The sequence below is a fragment of the Chanodichthys erythropterus genome, chromosome 9, assembly GCF_024489055.1.
Source record: "Chanodichthys erythropterus isolate Z2021 chromosome 9, ASM2448905v1, whole genome shotgun sequence".
Classification (NCBI taxonomy): domain Eukaryota; kingdom Metazoa; phylum Chordata; class Actinopteri; order Cypriniformes; family Xenocyprididae; genus Chanodichthys; species Chanodichthys erythropterus.
This window is the reverse complement of record NC_090229.1, coordinates 30,033,358-30,045,524: the sequence shown is the minus strand read 5'-3', so window position 1 is coordinate 30,045,524 and position 12,167 is coordinate 30,033,358.

The window sequence follows — 12,167 nt, the reverse complement described above, 5'->3', positions numbered from 1 at the left end:
GAGGCGGGCAGAGTAAGGAGCGCGCCACGACTTCGTCAGCTCTTCGTGGACCTCAGGAAAGAAGGGCGCTGAACGCTGGCGAGGTGCTTGGCGGCGGCCTGGCAGAAACCATTCGTCCAGGCGGCTGCGGGACGGCTCCTCTGGAGGGGCCCACTCGAGGTCCAGTTCTTCAACGGCTCTAGACAGGATGCGGAAGAGCTCGGCATCCATGCCCTGGCCATGCTCGATGGGTTCCAAGGGAGGCGGTGGAGCGGGGTCTTCCGGCTCGCCAGCCCATCCTTCCGCTTCGGAAGCCGCAAGAGACATGGAGTCGTCTTGTTCGCCGTCTGTTCCCCGAATGAGACGAGGTCACTCGCTTCTGCGGAGGGACGCTGCTCAGGGCGAGAGAACAGAACGGGAGAGAGTTCCCTGGGAGGAGAGGGCGAGGCACGCGGGGGCTGGGCCGGCGTGAGCTCGCTCAACTCCTGGCGCTGAGTCGCTCTACCCCGCTGTCTTTCCTCGCCGGCTCGCGGGAGGAAGGGAGACGGGAGGGCGCGAGCGGCGAGATCGCCTTCAGTGAAGAAGGCGACCCGCGAGCGCAGGGAAGCGAGACTCATACACTCGCAGTGCGGGCATGAGTCTCCAGCGAGCGCGCCGTCTGCGTGGGGCTTGCCCAGGCAAGCGACACACTCGCTGTGTCCATCGTCGTCGTGCAGGGGGCCCTGCAAGTACCACATGAGTGGCGGGGCATCGTGAGACGCCGCTGCCGTGAAAACGGCAATTGGGTGGCTCTTTAGGAGCGGCGAGGGCCGCGGAAGCTCTTAGAGCGGTGAAAACCGCTGGAAATCGCTCTTTTAGAGCGGCGTTTAAGCCGCGGATGAAGCTCTCAGGCGGCGCGCCGGATGGCGGCAGGGGACGCACAGGAAGCGGCCGGAAGCGGGAAGCGGGAGGCGGCGGCTCGGCGACGGCGCTAGAAGCTGCAGTCCGCGAGGGCGCCGGCGCTTTCTTCCACCGGCGAGTCCAGGCGAGTCCGCTGCGGGAGCCTCTTCAGACGGCGGCGAGAGCAGAAGGCGGCGAGCTTCTTCGGCTTCAGGCGGAGATCAGCGAAGAGAAGTAGATGTCGTCGCTGAAGGAGAAAACACTGAAATCCTATGGCGAAACGCCTGCTTATATAGCCCTATACCCCGCCCATTTCGGCGGGAATATTCGCGCGCTTTGTCGCCATAGGCCGCGCAGCTATGCCGCGCCGCCATTGGTTCAACAACTTGTCTATGAGTGAACCAATGACGGTGCAGTTACACTGCGTTATTGAAAAAGGCTTCAGCAGCGGGGAAAAAGGGAGACCTTTCCCCATACGCAGTACGAGTGAAGTATCGAAAGGGAACTTCAGTGTGCACTTATTATAAACAGAACGTTATCCTTTGTGGGTTGATGCTAATATAGTTATCGTTGTCTTAAATTCGGCATGAGATGAAAATTCAGCCTATAATTTTTAATTATATAAAAATTTCAATCAAAATGTCATGACTGGATCTTCCAGTGAAACAACAGACTTCTCTTTGATGACCTATGCAGGACTTCTTCAATTATTTAGACGTTTAAACTCCACCCTTAAAGTGTGCATTCATCTGCCTCCATTTTTTTAAATGAAACACCCATATCTCAAAATCCATAGACGATCTTTCAAAGAAACCGTTGGAGTCGGAGAAGTGCAATGAACCTACAGTGTCTGGAAGATAGAAATAGAGCAAAAACGGATGTTCCAAATCTAAAATAAAAGACACCTAATATTAAAATCAACAGGCTATCTATCACATTTGCAATCATGCTGATATTCGGGAAAACAGCACTTTATATCCTGTAATAAATATTAAAAACAGGCACTCACAAGGACATTTTTTGCCCTATACATCTTAAATTTTGGGGGCATTTGTATTCATTTTGATGGGATTTTTGCCCTAACCCCTTGTTAATTTCCAACCTTGGTGTGTGCGTGTTTCAAATTAAATGGGGGAAACGTAGCAAAGGCCGCTACTGTCAAAATCTAATCAAAAACTGATACATAAATCTGAGTCTCCACCCTACTTTTTTTCTGTCACTACTTGATTCATAAGCACTTTTAAAGTTGTCATGAAATGGAAGTTGCGATACTCCTTCTTTCCATATTGTGATGTATATCTGAGCGAAATTGCTTCTCAAACAAGAAAAAATATAGGGCGGGACTTGATTTTGTCCATCGAAATTGATTGGATCGTTGTTTGCTATTGCTGCGATTTTCCCACCCTCACACCAGTAAACAGAGAAGATGTCTGGAAATTGAAGGGGAAGTTATTTTAATGAAAAATTATGAGGGCACATGAATTAAAATATAAATAAATGATGATGTACTCTGTCTTTTATAATAAATACTGCAATATTCCATAAAAAATGGTCAATTTTGATTTCAATGTTCTTTTTGAATTAGCCTGAAACACCCCCATTTATAATTTACAGCATCAGCAGAAAGAGAATTAATTTCTGTAAGCAAAATGGTAATTTTCACTGAAATACACCCAAATGAATCATAATCCAAATCTAACCAGTCTGAATTGAATAGGAATCAAATCTATTCTCCCTCCACAGAAGGAGTATTAAAATGTCAAAGCTGTTTTTTTTAATAATAAATTAAAAAAAATAATTAATTAATAAAAAAATATAATATTGATCACTAGCTGTCAAATTCAGTTGCATGATTCCCCTGATTGTCACCACAAGGTCTTTGGATCAGATGAGATTTATTCAGTGAATTTCACCACTTTATTTTGATTTCTATCAGCAAGACACATCTTAATGACTAAGGTCCTTAAAAACAAGGCGATCTTAAGGCCAGCATAATGGATCTCACACTAGGGGCCAGCTGCACACAATGTTACGCCCCCTGTGTGGAGAACCGCCCCCCTGCGTAAAACGCATTATTCTTCGGGGGGTATGTGGAAGCGACACGACCCATTCGCCTGTGGGACCCGAGGGAGGAATATGTGCCCCCTCTTCAATCTGAGTCCCTAGGAGGGCCACCCAGCACCTGCTAACCCAGGGCAGTACTCATCAGAAAAGCATTTAGCGCGCTTGCTAACTCCAGGCCATAATTAGGGTGGGTAATTATTTACAGGCAGCACTGGGCAGAACTGGCCTAGCATAAACAAACAGGCGGCTTGGAGACACATGACAAACATCGTTAGCTCTTCGCTCATTTTCGCCCAAACGGCAAAAACACTAGCAGCATGTAGACTCACTCCCGGGGAAAAGAATACCCAAAAACTTCTGGTCTGAAAAGCAATCGTTTCCCAAATAGCTAGCACATTTGAGACACACAAGTAGGCTTATTGTAACATCTGTAATGTGCTACGCGCACACACACACAAACACAGATACACACCCAGACTCACACGCTCATGAATATGATAACGTGTGAAATGACAGATTTATTTGTGTGTGGCTCCAGGGTTTTATCTCTAGCACAGTTCATCAACTCCTCAGCACGAGGACTGCTAACCAACGCAGCGCCTGCACATGCTAATTACTGGACCATGGTTAGCTTCAAACCTTAGATCTGCTCCCATCATAACATGTGCCCTGCTTTTTGCTTTTATGAGATTTTTATCTATCTGTAAGAATGGAAAAAAGAGTAAAGGTTTAAAAGTTTAAATTACTGAGAGTTTCTGTAGCCTGGAGTTTATGCTACAATGCTAATGAGCTAATCACATTGCCACCAATTTGGATTTGCTCTTTTTGTACACACAATCGTATACTGTTATGTTTTAAATTACAATTACCAGATAATAATGAACTTGAATTTTCGTAAATTTGAATATTTGTAAAAAAAAAAAAAAAAAAAAACATAAATAAATAATGAACTAACATCAATGAATCTAGTGATTCAAGTGATTCATCTAGTGATTCAAACTAAGGCCAATATGTTGTAAACATTTTCCTCAGACAGGAAAGATGAGTGTGTACAGGGAAAAAAAAAAAACCCGTAACACACTGACGCAATAATCGTTTCAAGGACCGTATAGTTATCAATTACAGTAGACCTAAATTACACAGTGTCACATAGTGATAGTTTGACTGTAACTAATCAGCTACAATAAAATGATTTCATTGAGTGTTTTTGTTAGGCCTGGTTGTTTCAAAATTGCTGGCTAATTCTATTTGAAAGCACAACACTATTCACTGAGCTGTTTCTCTTGTGCATATTTAATTTCCCAGGCAGTAAGATGGAGAGAAACGAGAGAGGCTGCGAGAGCTCCAGATGGCTCCAAAGCTCCGCAGAGAACTAGGCCTCATTGTTTGATTTTTTTTCTTAAGTTTTAATTAGCTGCAAGAACAAGAAAGGGAAAAACTTGTATGTTTTCTATAAAGAGTGGGTGACTGACTGTTGTCAAGTAGAATTTGTGTCCTTATTACCAAGTAAAAAGTTAATAGACGGTGAAGATGATACTGATCATGTCTTTCAGTGATAGGGATGTGGTATGGTCGATCAGTATTGGTTGATACTGGGTATTGTCCATGCTTATTTTTACATTTAGATCACTTTTATACACTGTAAAAAATATTTTCATGATTTGTTATCACAACATTTTTTTATTTTGTCAAATCAACTTCAATAATTAATGTGGTTCATATAACAATATTTTGAGTTTCTGTTGATTAAATCACTTTAGTCGTATTAACTCAAATTTTTAATTTCAATAAACAAAATTTTAAGGCAACCAGGTAACTTACTTTTTTAAGTTAAACCAACAATTCTTTTTTTACAGTGATAATGCGCACTTAAATTTAAAGCGATAGTTCACCAAAACATAAAAATTCTGTCATCTTTTACCCACCCTTATATCATTCCAAACCCTTAAGACTTTTGTCCATCTTCGAAACACAAATAAAGATATATTTAATCTCTCATCATTTTATGTCCAACAGACAGTTGGATGTCAACAGACATCACATGCATTTTTGAGCTTCAAAATTTACTATATATTAACTTACTATATTTAATGTGCATTGATCAATGTTTCTATATTAAATCTGTTCATCACATACACATTACTTTTACAATATCTTTATGAGCTTTTTGAAACTTGAAAATTATTGCGTGGATAGATTCAATTGATAGGCAAAAATTATGAGAGAATATCAAAAATATGTTCATTTTTGTTCCAAAGATGAACAAAAGTTTTATGGGTTTGGAACGACACAAGGGTGATTAAATGATGACAGAATTTTCATTTTTGGGTAAACTAGACCTTTTTTCTTTTTTCATTTGCAGATCTAAATTTGATTTTCCATTTTTCATATTGATATTATAATGTTGTGATGCTTAAATTCACTTGTTTTGGTTGATTTTATTTTTTAGTAATTTATTTAGACAAAATACTATGAACCATTTATCACTTATCAATATGAAAATATTTATCAGCTTATCAGTATCAGCCCATCCTACAAAGAAACAAAGTACTGTCTCAGCTTAGCATGTTTTATGGCCTTTTAAAGTACTGCGATCTTGAGTCAGACTTCCATGGTTATTGTCACACTCGACTGAGTAAGTATCATTCTGTCATCTGCACAAACATATATGGACACACACACACACACACACACACTTTCATGCACTAATCAAAGCAAGCTTATTTAGTCTTTTGTAAAGCATTTATGGCCTGATCCTAAATGCTGCGCTCGTGGCTTTGTTCTCTTCTCAAACACAATTAGAAGATAATATATAAATATATACATACTGCAAATGACATGCATATGACGGCTTCATTTGAAGCCCGCTCAGGTCATTAGTAACCCAACAGGGCGCTACAGAGCCGCCGGTCCCTTTCTGCCAGTCGACCAGTGGAGATTTATTTGATATTAACTCCCTAATGGCCTAGCTCCTTTTCTGGTAAAATATGCACAAAAGTCCAACACGAATACCGCCATTCAGTTGAATGCTTATTTATTCACTAAACGAGGATCTAATGTTCAATGTTCCCTGGACGCTAAGGTAGTTCTGGGGGAGGAAGGCTTCCCCCTACAGCTATATACATCATTTATTTTACACATATCCCGGTATCACACACTGGGCAGCGAGGGGAGAAGAACGACTTTATGAAAATCAGAACAGTGAGTGTTACGGGGGACATTAAGAGTTGGAGGGGGAGAGCTGTGAATGGAAGCGGAAGAAGGGCGAGCGAGAACATCCTCGCTGGAGAGAGACAATGTCTCTTGCCCGCCACCCACAAGCATAGCGGGCTGTGATCGACACCCCTTGGATAGGAAGCGGGCTTTCGCTTACCGTATCCTTGAACTCTGAGGCCCTCGCAGCCCTGACAAATGGTCGTTAGCGCACAGTTCTGTTTCCACATGAACTTCTTTAACGCATTAAGAAGGATGTCTATCTTTCGCGTTGTTAAACACATTGTTAATTTAGTCGTAGCGCTCATGGTCATGAGGCTAGGGGAGATTGTGTTAAGTTGTCTTGGTTTTTTTGTCTAGCTACTGACCTAGTGGTTTTCACTGAAATTAAAAGCTCTCATTATCCATCAATGCAACACTTTCAATCCATGAATTGGATAAAAAAAAATATATATCCTCTACAAAATAGCCTGAGTCAATCTATGACCTCTTAATTTTTTTTTTTTCTCAAATAATAACACAAAGTAATTTTCAAAGCTTTGTTTTTTAGCACAGTCCCTGTGTCGCCAATTGAAGCTCCGCTAGATTTGAATACTAATTTTGATTACAATATAAGGTAACATTTTATTTTAGTGTCCTTGTTATGCGTTATATGTAGTTCCGGTAACACTTTATTTAACAGTGCCGTATAGTTACACGTTATTACATGTACTTACTAATAACAGTAAATTAGGCATAATTAACCCTAAACCAAACCCTAACTGTAACTCTATAGTAAGTTCATGTAGTTAATTAAAAGTACACAGTACTTATTTGAGTAATTACAATGTAACTACGGCACTGTAAAATAAAGTGTAACCGTAGTTCCTATAGGAATTATAAATTGTGCATAATTACATGCAACTAACCTTAACCACGCCGTACTTCTAACCCTACAATAAGTACATTGTTATTATTACTCAGTACTTAAATGTGTAATTACACAGACTTCTTAAAATAAAGGGTTACACTTTATTTTAAGGTGCCAGTGTTAGTGTAATTATACATGTAAGTAACTACATGTACTTAGGGTTAGGGTTAGGATGAGGGTTTGGTTTAGGGTTAATTGTATGCAATTATGCATGATTTAGAGTTATTACTCCAGTAACTACATGTAACGTGTAACAATGACACTCTAAAATAAAATGTTACCAAATAAAGTATAACCTAATAAATATTATATTATTATCACAATATTTGTATTTTTATTATGGGTTTTAATTCACTACATCACATAAAACACAATAAAGTTTTTTCTCTCGAATAATAATAAAATAATGCCAGTTTTCCAAAGCCTTTCAGCTCAGCACAGTTCCTATGCTGTTAAATGAAGCTCCGTTATAGCTTTAAATAATAGTATTATTTTTATTGTAATATAATACAATTTATACTAATATATTATTGTTATTATTAAACCATTTTTTTTTTTTTTTTTTTTTATCAGGGGCTCATATTCACTATATCAAATACAACCTTACATAAAACAACTAAATAAAGTTTTTTTGGACCCACTTTATATTAAGTTGATAACTTATAGGGTTCATAGTGCATTGTATCAAATGATCAATAATATAATATGATCATTTTTATTATAATATACCAAATGATATATTATTGAAGCTATAGTTCAGCAAGGCATTGAAGGCCACTAAATATAAAGTGGGACCGTTTTTTTTTTTTTTTCTCAAATAATACCAAGCTACTTTTTCAATGCCTTGCTGAACTATAGCTTCAATAATATATCATTTGGTATATTATAATAAAAATTATATGAATAATTCTATGAAAGCATATGAATAATACTACTAATATTATTTATTTATATATATATATATATATATATATATATATATATATATATATATATATATATATATATATATATATATATATATATATATATATATATATATATATATATATGTATATATTATATATATATATATATATATATATATATATATCGAGGTCTTTCATTCACTACATCACATAAAATTTATACATAAAACAACCAACATTTTTAGTGCAAATCCTGCCAAGGACATTTTGAGTTGCAGAAGGGTCTTACATTGACAGATTACCAGACGCCAAAAGTTCACTACGATGTGTTTAGCTTATAAAGAATAGAATAGATTTTTAAGGTCTGTTGGGAATGAATTACCGCAGGTATGAAAATAGCAGGATTATGTTGATGCAGGTACGAAATAAGCATAGTTAATGAATTGTGAAAGGTAAGGAATGGATTGTTAAAGGTAAGGAGTAACTGTAGGGAAAGGGTTGTGGTAGGTAAGGGCCACTGACTGTGGGCCCCTGTGTGTGCGTATGACGGGGGAGACAGACTCTGCCAACTCCACGATTCACTAAGCTCTCACCAGGGGAGAGAGATAGATAGTTTTAATGTGTATGTGTGAGTGAGAAAGAAGCGAGCGAAAGAGAGAAAAAAAACATACAAATACAGAAAACCAAAATGTATATTCCATATTAAGTATGTGAATGGGTTTTATACTCAATTGCGTATGTCGGCTTGATCTGCAGGTAGGAAGATGAATGAGTTTGTCTGTTATAAATATATATAGACCAGAGGCAATGGGAAGGAAGGACAATTATATAAATCTACTTCAAGTGTGCCATCTTGAAGATATCGTGACTGAGTTTATGGACAGATAAAGCAACTTTGCTTTAGGCTTGATCCTTGAAATATCTCTTATAGCATTTCATATATAACTTTTACTTTGAGCACTCAGCATATGCCATGCAATTGATCTAGAATTGATACACTTAGCAACATCTTAAGACATAAAACTGATCACCTAAACTTATGGAAGGACTTCCTCGTCACACTTAAAGCGATCGTATGTTAATCGGCATTAATAAATCATTTGGTGGCCATGAAGTCCTCTTGCTGGTGCCAGAGTCTCATTTCCCAATAGGACCACTCTAATTGATTTAAATGCTTCGTCCTTGCGGCAACGCTACTATGCTCACTTAGTAAGGGGTCTTTAACATTTTTATTATTACTACCATGATTGCGGTTTTCTTCATTTCCTATTGTACGACAAGAGTCAGAATCTCTCGCCCAGAGCTGAAAAAATAATTATTAGCATCTTGGAACAAACAGACGAACCCCCCACCCTCGCCTCGCGGCCCCGAGCCGACCCCCTCCTCGCGCGCTCATCTCCCCGTCTCCGTTTTTGCCACGTTCAGTCCTTAATTTATGCAAAATTAATTGATATATCTTTTATAATTGATGTGCTGTAAAATTAATGAGTAATTTATGTAATTAGTCAATTAAGGCTAATTCCAGCATATGTTCAATATGCCCAGAAGGTGCACTTTACAAGTTGTTATTTGTCCAGGAGTTGAATGCAGCGAAAACCGTCTAATTAATTTCTTATGCATATCAGCGTGTTGTCTACTTAACACCGCGCTTTGTGGGAGCAGGTTTAATATTGATCTAAACAACACGGTGAGGAGGAACACGCGCGCTCCCGCCTCAGCCTCGCAGGGGCCTTCCGGTGCCAAGTGCTTCACATGATTCGCGTGTCAAAGGCGCTTCTAAACACACGTTATTCGTCAGCGGTCCGGCGCTAAAGTTGCATTTCAAAAGACATTAAGCCCGGGAGATAATGGCGCTGGGTGTCGCCGCGCGTGAAATATGCATGCGACTCGTTCGCCGGTGACCCTTTAAACTAGAGAAACACCGGAGCTCTTCAGGAACATAATGAGAAAGATCTGTTGGCTAATTAATTGACACGGTTTTGAATATTCATCGCTAATATAACCACTACGCCTTTAATTATATTGTTGGACATCTCTCTCAGGAAGGTAAATCACTGAAGGCTTAATTAATGTAATGTATTCGCGACCCGCCGGGAACCCGTGTAAGAAGGCGCCTGGTGGGACCGTGCCGTGACACCTGGCCGCACAAGAGCGGCGGCGCTTTTGTTATTCTGTTTACCGGAGTACCTGTTCTCGGGGGTTGTGGGGAAGTGTGTTTATCCTTGTGAAATACGAGCAAAGTGCAAACAGCTTGACAGGTTGATTCTGACTCCGCTCAGCCCGGTGAAAAACTGGCGCGCGCTTGGTGCGTGCAAACGCGCGCGCTTTCAGCTTTTAAATGACTTGTCATTTACCTGAAATTACTCAAGAGAAAGGAGTTGTGAAATAGAATTTAATTATGTAAGTAACGTGCTTATAGTGGTGACAAGGTTACATATTATGCAGTTTATGATGGATCTTGTTCAGGAAAGAAAAAATATGGATATTTTTTTTTTCTTTTTGTAAGTAGGCCTGTTGTCCTGTTGTTTCCCCTTTCTCTCTCTCTGCTATCTCTATCCACATTTCATAGGACCAACCTTGATTATTATGTTTTAACAAACAATGAACTTAATAATTTTAACACGTTATTTTCAAGGCCAAAACTACTAAACACATTCATAAAGTTTAGTGAGCAAAAAAAAAAAAAAAAAAAAAAAAAAAAAGCTTTCTTTGATAGCAATCAGAGGTAGTTATACAGAACTGTGTCAGTTGAAAGACTTTAAAAGTTGCCTTCAGGACAGTTTTTCAAACCAAAAGTCAAATGATCAAAAATGCTCATCTCTTTCTGAAGCTGCTCATATAATTTCTATATTAATATTATGAATATTATAAGAATATAAATGTTGTTTCAACTTACAATTCATACTTAAATAGATTAAACTCGACAAACTAAAGTTTGTGCAATTATAAGATGTGCTGGAGAAAGAGTGTGAAGAAAAATGTAAAGATTTTTTTTATATATATAAAGGAGCATGTTAGTCCCTATTGCCTAATTATTTTTTTTATGTTAAAACATCTTTAGAACAGATAATAATGAGAAATCCTCATTGTAAATACTTTATGTCTAATATATAACAGAAAAATAGATGGAATTTTTCTGACTATATTTTATAGTTCATACTGTAAAATGTTCTGATAATAACACAGGTGGCATAATGGAAGTCCATGACTTAAAGTTTATCAGCAACACAGATCACCATCAGGGTTCACATACATTAAAATAATGCTGTACAATAACTAAACAGCATAAAATGCTAAATAAAACACATCAATGTACATAATTGAAAAAAGAAGAAATGTATTTATACGTAATTATTATATTTATAATATACATACATGTGATGGTTTGCACAGGAAATAGAATGTCTCTTTGTTCATAATATTTATACTTTATTCACTTTTTTACGTTGAAATTAGCTTTATATTTTAAGATTAATTTTACATTGAAAACAGTTTTACAGTGCATTGACAGAGAAAATGAAAACACAGGAAACAATAGCTTACACCATAAATATAAAGTATCCTTGAGGCTATTCTTGTTTAAGTAAGTCTAAACTAAAAAATATAAATAAAAAAAGTTTGATTATCCTGAACTCGAGACGTTTAAAATAATTCTAATAACTCTCCATAAACAGTATATGGATATTTCACATTCACATCATTAGTCTTGCAGTGTGTGTTATCATTATCAGACTCATTAGTGAGCGCGCTGCTCTTTCCCTCTGATTGGTACAGATGAGTAAGACTAAACGCATATGAAGTCAGACCCTCCCCCTATTTACCCCTTATTCGTCCTAAAGTCAGTGTCATCATAATAAAACGCAACTAGCGGGGGGTCTGGACCTCTGCCATTCTTACAAAAGCGTCGCCGGATCTTCTGTGAGTCAAAGCCGAGCGCGCGCATCCTCCGGGAGAACTTCTCGCGCTCTGAGAGGACGCAGGTGTCGCGCGCGCGTGTGAGGAGTATCATTAGAGAGGTAACTTTCAAACGGTCCCGTTTTCTTTGACATACTTTGACTTTGCCTTAATCCTGTGGATTTTGACTTTGTGAGCTGTTTCTATGACTATAAAGCATATGTAAACATACAAAACAAACAGATGAAGTAAATCAAAGCAAGGCTATATAGCACGCTGAATGATTTTTTTATTTAAATGGACGATATGCTGGCTTGCTT